This window comes from Stegostoma tigrinum, chromosome 12 (genome assembly GCF_030684315.1).
Source record: "Stegostoma tigrinum isolate sSteTig4 chromosome 12, sSteTig4.hap1, whole genome shotgun sequence".
NCBI lineage: Eukaryota > Metazoa > Chordata > Chondrichthyes > Orectolobiformes > Stegostomatidae > Stegostoma > Stegostoma tigrinum.
Genome location: NC_081365.1, coordinates 69,309,456 through 69,325,749, shown reverse-complemented (window position 1 = coordinate 69,325,749; position 16,294 = coordinate 69,309,456). Strand labels below are relative to the sequence as shown.

General features: G+C 40.5%; 1 protein-coding gene across 8 annotated transcripts in view; it reads right to left on the bottom strand.

Annotated features, from left to right (window-relative positions):
* The window catches only part of LOC125457243 (rho GTPase-activating protein 6), a 497,221-nt gene that overhangs the window by 170,479 nt on the left and 310,448 nt on the right, over window positions 1-16,294 (bottom strand). Inside the window, exon 1 of one of the 8 annotated variants that reach the window (XM_048541201.2) lies at window positions 792-859. The exons of the other annotated variants lie outside the window; for them this stretch is intronic. The gene's annotated coding sequence lies outside the window, so the exon portion shown is untranslated. Of the gene's footprint in view, window positions 1-791; window positions 860-16,294 lie in introns of those variants that run through there. 8 annotated transcript variants of the gene reach the window in all.

The following is a 16,294-nucleotide window of genomic DNA, read 5'->3' as shown; positions in this document are numbered from 1 at the left end:
TGCGCCACTGAATAAGCAGGGCTTATATTGGCCTATTTCTTTCAACAATGGAAATGGAAAAGCAATCACATATGGAAGTGCAGCTAATTAATTAGTGGCACTAGAAAGGAAGGCTTTACGCAAATACCTTCATTATCTCAAAATGAAAGCAAGAAGTGAAACCCCTCCAAGGCTGGTTAAGAATTTAAATTCAGTTTCTAATCAAAGCAAGAATTGAAAATCTGGTATCAGTGAAATAATGAAGCTATTGGATTGTCAGCAAAATCTGACTGATTCACTTCAGTGAAGGAAAACTACTATACTTACCCAGTCTAGCCTGCATGTATTTCCAGTTTCACACCAACAGTGTGGAGGTCTTGGTTACTTCTATCCACACACAGAAAGCAATTTGCTGTAAAGTGAGCGTTGTGACATGGCTGAATTCTTCTGTCAGCTCAATTGAAAGATTCATTTGAAAGCAAGGCACTGTTGAGTTTTGAACTCAGGATCATCTGTTACTAGGCAGGCACTTTAAACCTAGTGAGCCACAGTACTAGTCCAAGTTCTAATAAGGCCTGAGACCAATACAGTGGATTCTTAGCTCTTGACGAGACGGTTTTGAAAGTCAGTCATTCAGCTGTAGTAACTCGCTACCAACAAACAAGCCAAATCATCATTTTCTCAGAGTAAAATGAAACTGCAGACTTACCAACAATGTCAGCGTCCAAAAGCTGTAGGAGATGCATATTCAGTTACAAATCATTAAATTGTAACAAGTCTGCAGTAAAATTAACCCCACGAAATAACATTACCTTGCATGATACAGCACCTGCTCACAGTTCCTTTAGTGATTGACAATGGTTGAATACACCATTCCTACCTGTTGTATGAAAAGTGCATTTTCAGAATAATGTTGACATGACCAGGATACCATGCAACAGTTCAGCGAATACAACCATACCTAGCGATTATTACTAATTGTGTACATAAACTGTAAAGTACTTTTTGTGCTCCAAATAACTTTTAGCCAATAATCAGTGCACTCGAGCAATATTCAACTCCTGGAATAATGCCACTTATAATAATTTCATCCGTTCTGGATACACAAAGTTTCCAGATGACTGTTTGCTATATAGTGAAGCCAGCTATTGGTTGCTGCAAGAAATTGTTGCCAGCCTTCTTTCCATAATGAAAAATGTAATTTGTTTTTTCTGTGGACTCTAATTAGTCAGAATTCTAGGAATTCAATGCATTTCACAGGTAGAACATGCAAACTCTACACAGACAGCTGCCGGAGAGTGGATTCAAACCCAGGTTCCTGGTGCTGAGGCAGCAGTGCTAACCACTCAGCCACTTGAAACTTAAGATTTGTCACCCAAATTGGAATTTCCAACTGTCCTACGTCACAAGTTTTAGCATGACTATTCAGTGACAAATAGTCACTTGTGATGAGAAACGCAAAGTACTTGCATGTGTAGCATTTTTCAAGACACCCAAATACTTTACAGTTAATAAAACATGCTCTTGTGTAATCACTGTTGCAATGTAGCAGCCAAAGTGTGTTCAGTGAGGTTCCATAGATAGCAATGTGATACTGAGCAGGCTATTTGATTTAGAAATGTTAGTTGAGGGATTATCCAAGAGATTAGGCAAAATCCCCTGTGCTTGTTTCTCAGTGGCCAAACAGGGAATTGCTTTGGCAATGCATCTGAAAGGTAGAACCCATGACATTGCAACACTCCTTCACAGAAATGCTGAAGTGTCAGTCGAAATCATATCTTTCAGTAACCTGTGATGCAAATCATCCACATGATGGGAGTTACCCAGTCAGCACTTCACCAGTTTTTTCACTATCTCCTGCCACTCAATTTGTACACTATTACCTCCAATATTTTACTAGATTCCTCTCCTTTAATACACACTGTTACAATATTCATTACGCGCTCACATCTTGCTCTTTGCCTCCAAATATATTTTGCTCTCTTTGTACCAAATAGGTCCCACAAAATACTTCATACCTACCCATCTACAATACAAAGACAATTAAATGGTTTTTTTGTGGGGGTTTCCTTTTGTGGTAACTGCCGCTCTATTCTCATATTCTTGCTTTTCTACTTTTCGTTTTCACTTATCCTCCTATCTTATCTGTTTTGGTTTTTGCTCTCTGAGTTGAATTAGTATTCATCATACAACTCATTATGTCATTATGTGTTCCTGCTTCTCTGTCACAAAAAAAGGACAGCTCTGGAAAGATTCATTCTTATCTCATTGAAATTAGCCATCTTCCAAAATAATGTCCTATTTTAGACTGTTTCCAACTCTCTTGCAACACTGGTCCAAACCTTACTTTATAATGATCAATCTTAACTAGGTCTAACTCATTCACCAATACCAATTCCAGCAATGCCTCCTTCTGTGCTCGACTAACAGCATGCTGATCTGGAAGTTCTCCTGAATACGTTTCAGAACATCCTTTCCCTCATCATTTAGTCACGTTTGATAATTTCAGACCACAGTGTCAACACTCTATAGTTCTTGCCAATCTTTGTGACTTCAAGAAGTTACCCTGCTCCCTCAGGAAAAACCTCAGTGGATCTCTCTCCCACTGCAATCCATCTTCTAACCGCCTTCCTGCCTCTATTTATTTCAGAATCCCCTTCCCCTCCCCCATTTCTGATGAAGGGTCTAGGCCCAAACATCAGCTTTCCTGCTCCTCTGATGCTGCTTGGCCTGCTGTGTTCATCCAGCTCTACAGTATCTGCTGTTCCTACTATCTCTTGCTCTTCTATCACTTTGTTTCAATCACGTTCTCACATTAGTTCAAGGCCTATAAAATACCTCTGTTAGTGTGATCACAATCTTTTTGCTTCTCCACTCCAACCAAATGGATTTTGTCTTTGTCTGCTCAAGGAACATCCCACTTGTAATAGGAATCCTGGCAGGTTACATATAGAAGTTCTTTGAGGACGTGCCGAGTCAAAGAAGATACATCAGACAGACACTGTAACGCGTGATTGGCAAGGTGCAAGCATCCTTCTTTCCTGTTCCTAAATAGCACCAGCAGAGTTAACTTAAAACTTCATTGATCAGAATCTCCACCTGGTCTCTTGTTGGAGATGTCATCTTGCTTTTAATTTTCAGACCATCTGACAACAACCATCCGCCTGCTTTCTTTGTGTAAATATTACACCTTGCAAACACCCGGGGTTATTTTAGTGAAAGGATAAAGCAGGCATTGAATGGGTGCTGCATTAATAAAACATCACTTTGTTGATTTTAGCACACACCTTTGGTCCTCCTTGTAAATTACCATAATTTAAACTTGGCTGAAGATGCTGAAGCAGAAACCTGTAAATAAAGCATTCAGGTGCTCATTAGGTACAATTTCTGTGGGACAGTATATACAAATCCAATGTGCTCACTTCCACTGAAGTTACGGAGCGTACTGCATGACAAAACTAAACATTTCAGATTAGTTCAGGGAGTAAGGAAGAGAACACAGCAAGTTCTCACTGGAGATCCCAGTGGAGAAACTCCAGAGGAGTGATGTCCTATACACATGGAGTATATCCAGGTGAAACAAACAGCGCAAGGAATGAGGGACTTTTCAGAGACAGGAGAAGTCAAGTTTGTTCTCCTTATAGCAGAGAAAGTTGTAAAGAAATTGAGTAGAGCATTTGCAAATCATGAGTTTTTGTTTAAATCAAGTAAATAAGGAAAATCTGAATAGGATTGGTAACCAAGTGTAAAAATTTAAAGTCAATTAGCAAACATTGGAGAGGCATGATGAGGATTTTTCAATTAAAACAAAAAAGATACAAGATGTTATGATCTGGAATGAACTGCCATAAAAAAGGTTAGTGGGAAAAGATCCTTTACTCGCCTAAATAAAAGGAACTGGATAAATCCTAGGAGGGAAAACAAAATCTGCACAGCTTTGGCAAAACATCACAGCTTTAGAACCAACAGACTGTTCGAGTAAAACAGTGGCACAGGCGTGATGGACTGAATGGTCTCTTTCTGCTCTATCATTCTATGCAAAGGCCCTGTCTTATGTCTCAAGCCGCCATGACATGAATTCAGAGAAGAACACGTAAATACATCCCCAATGTCCTGGGCAAGACATCGATAAATAGGTCAACTGCACATTGTTCCATTACTGCTTGGCTAACTTTGGTGTGTGCAAAATGACCCACACTTCTCATGTTGCACAGGGCAACTATGCTTCAAAAAGATAATCTAACTGTAATGTGATTTGAAATGTTGAGAAAAGTGCTGTGAGATTGCATATACCTCTTAAATCAGCACTAACAGCACCCAGCCCTAAGAACACATACACAGCATGATAATGAGGTGTTGACAATTTCAGGACAAGTTTAACAAGAATTTTGTGATGTGTATACAGTAACCTGATTCTATTTGGCACAGTGGGCACATTGGAAAAGTACAGTAATAATCATGGACCATAAGACATAGGGGCAGGATTAGGTCAATAGGCTCATCAAATTTGCTCCACTGTTCGATCATAGTTGATATGTTTCTCAATCCTATTCTCCTGCTGCCTTCCAGTAATCCTTGATCCCCTTACTAATCTTCAACCTATCTTTGCCTTTAATAAATTCAATGACTTGGCATTTACAGCCTTCGGTGGTAATGATTTCCAGATTCACCATCCTCTTACTAAAGAAATAGGCCTTCATCTCAGTTTTAAAGGGTTGTCCTTTCATTCGGAGGCTGCATCCTTGGGTCCTGGTCTCTCCTACTAGTGGAAACATCTCCAGGTCCAGACTAACTGGGCCTCTCAGTATTCTGTCTGTTTCAACCAGAACCGTCCTCATCCTTCCTAAACTCTATTGATTACAGACCCAGAAACCTCAACCGTTCATCATGTGACAAGCCCTTTGACCCTGGAATCCTTCACATACATCTCCTCTGGACCCCCTCCAACACCAAAATCTTTTCTCGGATATCGAGCCCAAACCTGTGCACAATATCCCAAATACAGTCTAATTGAGAGACTTGAACTTCTGACACCGTAGATCTCTGCTCTTGTATTGTAGCCCTTTTGAAATGAATGCTAACATTGTATTTGCCTTCCTAATTGCCAAATGAACCTGGGTGTTAAACTTAAGAGAATCCTGAACTCGGACTCCCAAGTCCCTTCGAGGTTCAGATTTCTCAAGTCTTTCCATGTTTAGAAAATCTATTCTTCCTACCAAAGGACATAATCTCACATTCAATTTCATCCACCATTTCTTTGCTCATTTTCACAGCCTGTCCAAGTCACTCTGCAGTCTGCCTGCTATCTCATCTCAACACTACCTGGCCCTCGAACTACCTTTGTGTCATCTGCAAACTTAGCAACACTGTCCTCGGTTCGTTTGTCCAGATCATTTATATATAGTGTAAATAGTCACGGTCGCACTAGTCACTGGCTACTGTCCTGAAAAAGACCTTCGTCCTTTCTAACTGCCTTCTGCCAGTCAGCCAGTCTTTGATCCATATCCGTACTTTGTCCGTAAGAGCATGGGCCCTTATTTTATTTAGCTGCCTTCTGGAAATCCAAACAGATCACATCCACTGGCTTTCCTTTGTCTAACTTGCAAGTTACCACCTCAAACAATTCTACCAGATTTGTCAGGCATGATCCCCCTTACCAAAGTCATGCTGATTCAGCCTATTTTACCATCCACTTACTTGTATTCTGCAATTTCACCCTGCAATGGACTCAAGTTCTACCAATGACCAGAGTCAGGATAACTTATGAAAAGTTTTTTTGTTTTCTGCCTCCTTTCCTTCTGAAACAGGCTGTTACATTGGCCATTTTCTAGTCCTCCAGAACGCTCCCCAAAGATCACCACCAACGCCTCTACGATCTCTTCAGCTATCTTCTTCAGAACTCTGGGCCAGGTGATTTACCCGCATTCAAGCCTTTCAGCTTCACCAGAACCTTCTCCTTAGTGACAGCCACTACACTCACATCTACCTCTGACTCTCAAAGTCCTAGTGTGCTACTGGTGTCTTCCACCATGAAGACTGATGCAAAGTGCCTATTCAGTTCCTCCAACATTTCCTTGCTCCCCATTACTTTATTTCCAGCTTCATTTTCCAATGGTCCAATGTCTACTCTCGTCTTTCTCTTACCTTTTTAGATACCTTAAAATAAAACACCTGCAATCTTCTGTTACTAGCTAGCCTAGACTCCTTTTTCATCTTCTCTCCATCCTTATTAAGTTATCCTATGGAGATTTTTAAAGGTTTCCCAATTCTATGCTGTCCCTGACTTTCCCAGTCAGCCATGATTGCCTCAACCTCCCCTTAGCACGTTTCTTCTTCCTTGGAATGAATTTCTACCATGTCTCCAGAATTATCCCCTGAAAACGCAGTCATTGCTGCTCTGTCATCTTCCCTGCTGGGCTCCCCTTCATATCAAGTGTAGCAAGCTCCTTTCTCATGCCTATATGGTTATCTTCACTCCATGGTAACAGTAACATCTGATTCCAGCTTCTCCCCCTCAGAATTCACCCTGCAGTTTATCATATTATGGTCGCTGCCCATTAGGCAGTCTTTCACCTTCATCTCCCTGATCATGTCTGCCTCATTACACATAAACCCCAGAAATGCCTGTTCCCTAGTGGGCTCAGAAGGTGCTCCAAAAAACCTCGAACATTCCATGAAATCCTCGAAGTCCACCGACCTGATTTTTCCCTGTCTTTTTGCACAGTGAAGTCCTCATGATTACTGTAATAGTGCCTTTCTTAAATCGGGGAATAGAAAAGGCATTTGTTTTCTTCCCTGCATCCTGACTACTGCTAGTAGGCCTGTACATAACTCGCTTCAGGGTCTTTTCTTCCTTTGAGATTCCTCAGCTCTACCCACACAGATTCTACACCTTCCAACTCGATAGCTCTTCTTGTTGTTGATTTAATTTCAGGGCGTTTCCTATTTTTACTGCCAAGTGGTTCTGTGATAGGGGCACGGGGAGGGGAATAAATAGGAGCGGAAATGTAGTGTTGAAATTCTTGAGATAATTAGAAAGTGAAACAGTTAGAAAGGTTAAAAAGTTGACATGCACATAACATGACTTTTTTGGCCTCTTGTAGTGTCCCAACCTTTTTAATCAGAAAGCCTGGGTTCAAGTCCCACCTGTCCCAGAGGTGTGCAAGACATGTCTGAAAAGGTCGATTCAAAAATGTAAATGGGACCAATTTATTTTTTTTCCAAGGTTAAATGGGCATGTAATGGGCAAACATTGCAATACACATTTATTGGAGGACAGCGTGATCCAGAGCTGTTCAAGATTCAACAATTAGAGAGAAAGAACGAACAAAAATACATGGACAATATATATAGCATTTCTAAAGACCGTAGACTGATTTTGAAAGCAGAATTTCCACTTATTAAATTTTCGTTCATCTCAGACAAAAATCAACCCAGTTTATTCCTCCTTACATTTTCACGTGGGCAGGTGATGTTTAAATTACCCCAAAAACGTGTTACTCTGTGGTTTCTATGAAAACAATACAAAAGAATGACAAAGCAGAACTGATGCAGAAGATATAGTATATAAATAATTACCAGCACCAGAATCTCCTTTCTATGTTTATATGATTTGCAGTGCTTACTAAATTGTATTATTGATTAAGACGTTTTTCAATTTTGAACCACTAAACGGTTGCATTGCTAGTCAACAAAATGGGATTTTCTAGCTGGTCAGACTTCTGCTAACATTTTGTTTCAGCTGTTTAACAAAATGGTACAGAATGTTGCTAGATTCATTTACATCTATCCCACAGACACTCCTACCAACTGGAGATGAAACATTTTAATAAAATGTCACGGGGCTGTTGTATAAAGAAGCAAATTTGTGTTGATCACAAATTACTAGCAGCATAGATACTCCAACAGAGTGCTTCTCCACTCCAATGTTCCCAATAAAATGCCAACATCAGATGAGTATGCTGAAGGTTGGTTGTGTGCTTTTCTAAATGACAGAGTACCTACTAGAATGTGCAGTAATTTAAATGAGGAAGCACTGTCACTGCTGCATCTCTCAACATCTTCCCCCCTTCTCAATCAGTAAAACGAAACCAGACAACAACATGTTTCAGTTTACTGTAGAAAGATGTTAAGTCACACAGCTGAGAAGTAGATTAGCCACATCGTCCACAAATCAGATTTTGGTCATTGACACTTACCTAAAAAGGCAGTATGACATAGAATGTACAGCGTAGGGGCAAACATTTCGTCCATTAGATCTATCCCAGTACTTGCCCTCCAGCAATCTTTAACACTACTACATCTCATTTCATTCTCATCTCCACTTCTTTTATCTTTCAGTTTCTGCATATCACCAATAAGGATTCTCCTTATCGAGCTTCCCCAAATATGCTATTCATTCCAATCACTCTACATGGTGGAAAGTTCAGACCTCTAGCATGGAGAAAGGGTAACTATCTTCAATAGAGTATACTGTAAATATACCATATTCAGAAGGTGTAAGTAAAATGAAAGTTGAATCTAGAAGGTATTCTGAAAAATGAAAGACTCCAGCGCTGAGCTAACAACTGAAGATTGTTTGGGTTTAAGATAATTGGAATAGAATTTGAATGTTGCCTTGAACTTTTTTAAAAAGGTTCTGGGGATGGTAGCATTATTGTTTAGGCCTGCACATATTGCCCAAGCCAAAGGACAGTTTAGCGATAACGACATTGCTGCGGGTCTGGAGCAACACGTAGTCCAAAACAGTTAAGAATAGCAGTTTCCTTCCCTAGAAGCATTCAGCGCTCCCCCCACCCCAAAATAAAACCAACAATAGTTTTGTGGTCACCATTAGATTTTTAGTACTAGATTTTCATTGAATTCAAATTCCACCATCTATCCCAGAACATTACATCAATCTCTGGATTAATAGCCCAGCAATAATGCCACTATAAGCCATTGCTTCTCCCCGAATCAGGGAATGGAAGTCTTCTGTGGTAGACCAATGCTCAGTTTGTTCATCTTAACTTCGTACTAACAACAGCACACTAATTGCACAATGAGCAAAATGGTCTTCTTGATGCATTCTCATTCTCAAACTTATTCTGAAAAATTGATCCAAAGCTCAGCCCAAAGATACCTGGGACTCTGGAGTCTAGAGCCAGTGACAGCCAGTGAGACACTTCTTGACTACTGAAATGGTGATGCTCCTAACGGGAGACATCTCAAAACTGACACTTGACGGCAACAATATGGAATAATGTCTTTTCCTTTCAAACTGATCTCCCATTTTTCAATAAAAATGACTCTATTGAAAACAAACTTAAATGATTGGAAACGACTGTGGAATATTCTGACATTACAATAAAGAACCATATGAACGCAACTCACTCATTTTTTGCAGTGAACATAAAATTCACCAGACACAACATCTTTTATTGTTTCCATCTCAATCTATATAGCAATTTTCTTCCTATTATTTAATTGATTTATTGGAATCACGAGTACCTAAGTACAATGAAAAGCATTGTTTTGCTAACAGTACAGACAAACGTATAGATCATAGGGTGCTTACACACAGTGAGGCATACAAAGATGTGCGAAGCAACATGTGTGTGTTTCTGTATCTTCTGGAGTGGGAGGGGTCTTTGGTGATGTTGGCAGCCTTTCCATGGCAACAAGAACTGTAAATGGAGTCCACAAATGGGAGTTTGGTGTCCGTGATGGCCTGGGCAGTGCACACAACTTCCTGTAGTTTTGTACCATCTTGAACAGAGCAGTTTTCATACCAGGCCGTTATGCACCAGGATAACATGCTTTCTCTGGTGCATCTGTAAAAGTTGGTGGAGGGCCGTAATGGACATGTTCAATTTCCTAAGCTGCCTGAGGAAGAAGAAGCATTGTTGTGCCTTTCTGACTGATGCATCTGTGTGGTAAGTCCTATGTATTGGTTAAATGCTTTGTCATCATTGGCTGAGTCTGTGTTTTTCTGCTCTCCAATTGGATGTTATGTAAATCCTTTCTACCCAATCATTAGTTCAAAGAAACAATACATCCCAAAAATATAGTTTTAATCAAAAAGGTGCACAAACTAATTGATTGTCTCTAGTGCAGTAGGTAGAGAGAACAAGTAGCCATCACCCAGAGTCAAAGGTTGAAACTTCCTATACAGCAGCATTGTGGAAATAGCTTAACCACATGGTGATATTCCAAAGGTGACACAGAATGTGTCTCTAGTTTCCCCTTGAGAACGTGGAGAGCTGCCTTCTTGAATTGTTGCAGTCCATATACCATAGTTAGACCCATAATGCTACGAAAAAGGTAGTTCCAGGATTTTAACCCAGTGACCCTAAAGGAATGACCATGTATTTGATGTTGTGGCCATTTCGGAGACATGGATAGAGCAGGGACAGGAATGGTTGTTGCAGGTTCCGGGATTTAGATGTTTCAGTAAGAACAGAGAAGATGGTAAAAGAGGGGGAGGTGTGGCATTGTTGGTCAAGGACACTATTACAGTTGCAGACTCGTCAACTGAGGTAGTATGGGCTGAGGTTAGAAACAGGAAAGGAGAGGTCACCCTGTTGGGATTTTTCTATAGGCCTCCGAATAGTCCCAGATATGTAGAGGAAAGGATAGCAAAGATGATTCTCGACAGGAGTGAGACAGACAGGGTAGTTGTCATGGGGGACTTCAACTTTCCAAATATTGACCGGGAACACTATAGTTCGAGTACTATAGATGGGTCAGCTTTTGTCCAGTGTGCGCAGGAGGGCTTCCTGACACAGTATGTAGACAGGCCAACAAGGGGCGAAGCCACATTAGATTTGGTACTGGGTAATGAGCCCAGCCAGGTGTTAGATTTGGAAGTAGGTGAGCACTTTGGTGATAGCGATCACAATTCTGTTATGTTTACTTTAGTGATGGAAAGGGATAGGTATATACCGCTGGGCAAGAGTTATAGCTGGGGGAAAGGCAATTACGATGAGATTAGTCAAGATTTAGGGAGCATAGGATGGGGAAGGAAACTGCACGCGATGGACACGTTAGAAATGTGGAGCTTAATCAAGGAAAAGCTCCTGTGTGTCCTAGATAAGTATGTACCTGTCAGGCATGGAGGAAGCAGTAGAGCGCAGGAGCCATGGTTTACGAAGGAAGTGGAATCTCTCTGGTCAAGAGGAAGAAGAAGGTTTATGTTAGGATGAGATGTGAAGGCTCAGTTAGGGTGTTTGAGGGTTACAAGGTAGCCAGGAAAGACCTAAACAGAGAGCTCAGAAGAGACAGGAGGAGACATGAGAAGTTGTTGGCAGATAGGATCAGGGTAAACCCTAAGGCTTTCTATAGGTATTTAAGGAATAAAAGAATGACGAAAGTAAGATTAGGCCCAATCAAGGATGGTGGTGGTAAGTTGTGTGTGGAGTCAGAGGAGATAGGGGAAGCGCTAAATGAATTTTTTTTTTACAGTATTCACTCTAGAAAACGACAATGTTGTCAAGGAGAATACTGAGATACAGGCTACGAGACTAGGTGGGATTGAGGCTCACAAGGAAGAGGTATTAGAAATCCGACAGAGTGTGAAGATAGATACGTCCCCTGGGCTGGGTGGGATTTACCTCAGGATCCTCTGGGAAGCCAGGGAGGAGATTGCCGAGCCTTTGGCATTGATCTTTAACTCGTCATTGTCTACAGGAATAGTGCCAGAAGACTGGCGGATAGCAAATGTGGTTCCCCTGTTCAAGAAGGGGAGTAGAGACAACCCTGGTAATTACAGACCAGTGAGCCTTACTTCAGTTGTTGGAAAAGGTTATATGAGATAGGATTTATAATCATCTAGAAAAGAATCATTTGATTAGGGATAGTCAGCACTGTTTTGTGAAGGGTAGTTCATGCCTCACAAACCTTGAGTTCTTTGAGAAGGTGACCAAACAGGTAGATGAGAGTAAACCGGTTGATGTGGTGTATATGGATTTCAGCAGGGCATTCGATAAGGTTCCCCACAGTAGGCTATTGTACAAAATGCGGAGGAATGGGATTGTGGGAGATATAGCAGTTTGGATCAGAAATTGGCTTGCTGAAAGAAGACAGAGGGTGGTGGTTGATGGGAGATGTTCATCCTGGAGACCAGTTACTAGTGGTGGACTGCAAGGGTCCACTGCTGTTCGTCATTTTTATAAATGACTTGGATGAGAGCGTAGAAGGATGGGTTAGTAAATTTGCAGACGAAGCCAAGATCGGTGGAGTTGTGGATAGTGAAAAAGGATGTTGTATGTTACAGAGAGACATAGATAAGCTGCAGAGCTGGGCTGAGAGGTGGCAAATGGAGTTTAATGCGGACAAGTGTGAGGTGATGCACTTTGGTAGGAGTAAGCAGAAGGCAAAGTACTGGGCTAATGGTAAGATTCTTGGTAGTGCAGATGAGCAGAGAGATCTCGGTGTCCATGTACACAGATCATTGAAAGTTGCCACCCAGGTTGACAGGGTTGTTAAGAAGGCATACAGTGTTTTAGCTTTTATTAATAGAGGGATCGAATTATGGAACCATGACGTTATGTTGCAGCTGTACAAAACTCTGGTGTGGCTGCACTTGGAGTATTGCGTACAGTTCTGGTCACTGCATTATAAGAAGGATGTGGAAGCTTTGGAAAGGGTGCAGAGGAGATTTACGAGGATGTTGCCTGGTATGGAGGGAAGGTCTTACGAGGAAAGGCTGAGGGACTTGAGGCTGTTTTCATTAGAGAGAAGAAGGTTGAGAGGTGATTTAATTGAGACATATAAAATAATCAGAAGGTTGGATAGGGTGGATAGGGAGAGCCTTTTTCCTTGGATGGTGACGGCGAGCACGAGGGGGCATAGCTTTAAATTGAGGGGTGAAAGATATAGGACATTTGTCAGAGGTAGTTTCTTTACTCAGAGTAGTAAATGAATGGAACGCTTTGCCTGCAACGGTAGTAGATTCGCCAACTTTAAGTACATTTCAGTCATCATTGGACAAGCATATGGATGTACATGAAAAAGTGTAGGTTAGATGGGCTTGAGATCGGTATGGCAGGTCGGCACAACATTGAAGGCCGAGGGGCCTGTACTGTGCTGTTATGTTCTAAAGTTTCAACAAAATATTTCTGAAATAAACCGATGTTTTAAGTTGCATAATATCAAATTCTTTAAGTATTAATTGGGATATTTGAGACTATTTGTAGGCCAATGACTCACTTAACCCAGGAATCAAGATTTAAAATGAAAAAGTTCAGTTTGGGAACATAAGAAGTTGAAGCAGGAATAGATCATACAACCTCTGGAACCTGTCTACCATTTGATATGATAATAACTAATCATCTACCTTAACTCCACTATGACAGCCACTGCCCACATAAATCATTTTCACCAGAAACCAAAAATATTTCTACCTTAGCCTTAAAAATACTCAATAAGCCACCCATATCCAAACACTTACAACACTTTGAATGAAGAAAAATTTCTCCACCTCGGAGGCTGTGCCCTGATTCCCCTGTCAAGGGGAATAACATTAAAGTCAAGCCGGTTGAGTCTCATCAGGATATTCTATGTTTCAATGGATCACCTCTTTTTCTTCTAAACCCCAGAGAATGCAGACTAAGTTCACTCCATCTCTTCATAAGACAACAGTTTTTAATCCTAGGACATAATCTAGTGAAATTTTAATGTACTGACTACAGTTCAAGTATATCTTTCTGTGAAAGAGAGACCAAAATTGCACGGTATTCCTGAGCCTCAGACGATTTCAGTAAGATTTCTTTATTCTTGAGGTCAAATTTCCACGTCAATAAAAGGGCAACATGTCATTTGCCTTCCTGACTGAGAGCTGTACCTGCATGGTAACTTTCTGTTCTTTGTACAAGTTTACACAAGTATCTCGGAACGCTCAATACACAAAAATTCTAAACTTTGAAAACTTCTGCTTTCCTATTCTTACAACCATTGACATAATACTTCCCCAAAATAAAGGCCTCCTTCCACCTTGTTGCCAACTCAAGGAACTTGAAGAAATTTCTTTCCGGCCCGTGTCCCCCACACAAATAACATTCCCAGCTTTGAATCACTAGAAAACTTGAACATGTCATTCTTGGTCAGTTCATCTAAGTCATTAATATTGACAGTAAACCGTTGAGGCCCCAGCACTAATCCTGATGGGTCGCCAGTAATCACGACCTGCAGACTTGAAAAATTCCCCTTTCATCCCAATCTTTACACCTTAAGCATACGAAAATCTGTACTAGGCCACTTGACCCCTCAGCACTACTCTGTCCGTCATTCAACAAGATCACAATCAAATTACTCAATGTTTTCACCCAGACCTTAAACTTTCAACTCTTTATCAAGAATTTATCTACCTCTGTCTCAAAAATATTCAACTACTCAGCTTCCACTACCTTTTTGAGGAAGAGTTCCAAAGTCTCACGACCTGACCCCTGTGAGAAACGTTTCTCCTCATCTTTGTCTTAAATAGGTGGTCTCTTATTTTTAAGAGAATGATCCCTAATTGTATAATCTCTCACGAAGATTACCCTTTCCATACCCACTGTTAAGATCTTATACACATCAAATCACCTCACCCTTCACTCTAACACCAGTTGGTACAAGGCAAGCTTGTTCAATATTTCCTTACAAAACAATCTTACCAGTCTAAGCATTTTCCAATGAACCTTAATGGACCAGTTTCCAATGCATTTAAATTCTTCCTTAAATAAAGCAAGAGGAGATCAATACTGCATCATGATCCAGACATGTTTTTGTCAATGCCCTCTATAACTGAACCATAACCTTCCTGTTTTTTTGCATTCAACTACCCTCACAATAAACATTCTATTAACTTTCCCAATCACCTGCTGTACCAGCATACTAACTTTGTGATTTGTGTACAAGGAAACACATGGCATTGCAGAATTCTGAAACTTCTCACCATTTACATAACATGGCTCCTTTTCCATTCTTACTGCCAAAATGGACAATTTCTTATTTTCTCACATTATATTCATTGCCAACTCTTTGCTTACCTCACTGAGTATCTATATCCCTTTGTAGTTTCCTGTACCCTCTTCACAAATTACTTTCCCACCTACCTTTTGTAATCTGAAAATTTAGTTATTGCAAAGTGTGGTAACCATATTTTTGGTCACTTCATCCAAGCAGTTTATAAAAACTGAGCTCCAGCATCAATTCCTGTTCCACACTTCTCATTACATTTTGCCAATCAGAAAATGAATAATTTATGACTACCTTCTGTTTTCTGTCAATTAGCCAAAATGCTACCTGCTAACCATGAATTTTGATCTTCCACAATGATCTTTGTGGTACCTTACCAAGTACCTCCTGGAAATCACAGTATCCTATAATAACTAGTTCCCCTTTATTCACCATATGTTACTTCCTCAAAGAAGTCCAAGGAAATTGGCTAAACCAAGGGAGTTCCCTTTCGTTAAAACGCATTGACACTGCCTAATAACATGGTCTTTTTTCTAAACGCACTGTTATAGCATTTAAAAATAGGTGTTAATGTTCAGTCTGATGGATATTAACCCTGGCCTAGCCTTTTGTTTCCTTTCCAGTTTCCTCGTTTTCTTCCTGAATAAAGGAATTGCTTTCACTATTTTTCAAATTAATGGAATCTTCCCTGTATCCACGGAATTTTGGAAAATTAATACCAAAGCAACAACAATTCAACTACCTATTTATTTTAAAGACTAGCAGTTAATCCCCAGAGCCTTGATGCTGTGCATGAACTTCAAATATAGCACATTATCTGTTGCCTTTTGCAATGCATCTGCTGACTCCCCTTTATACACACTACTACTTACATCCTCAAAAATCTTTCATAAATGTTTGTCAAACATGACTTCACTTTTGAAACCTTTTTCTCCAAGCGCCCTGGCAAAGGATAATCTGCTAATGATCAGACAGGGAGGGTGAAATTACATTTTGAAGAGCTGTAATAAATTACAGCCATTGCGGGAGTGGCGATCTAAAACTTAGATAAAAGAAACTGATTGAGGCTTTTCATAATCCAAAACAATACGTGTAGTTTTGGCCACTTGTAGATACAATGTTTCTCATGAGCTGAAGGGCCATTCAGCAAACTGAAACTGCCCAATGCAGACCATGCACAATACAACCCCTTTAAAATTAGTGCAATCATGGAAACATACTCCATACCTGTGATGGGGACTGCGCAGAAATGAAAGGGCTCAAGTAAGGAGCTTCAGAGAGCAAAGACAAGGCAGAGCAGAGGATACAGAGTCCCTTGAGTGTGGAAGCAAACCATTCAGCCCATCAAGTCCACACCAACCCTCTAAACAGCATCTCT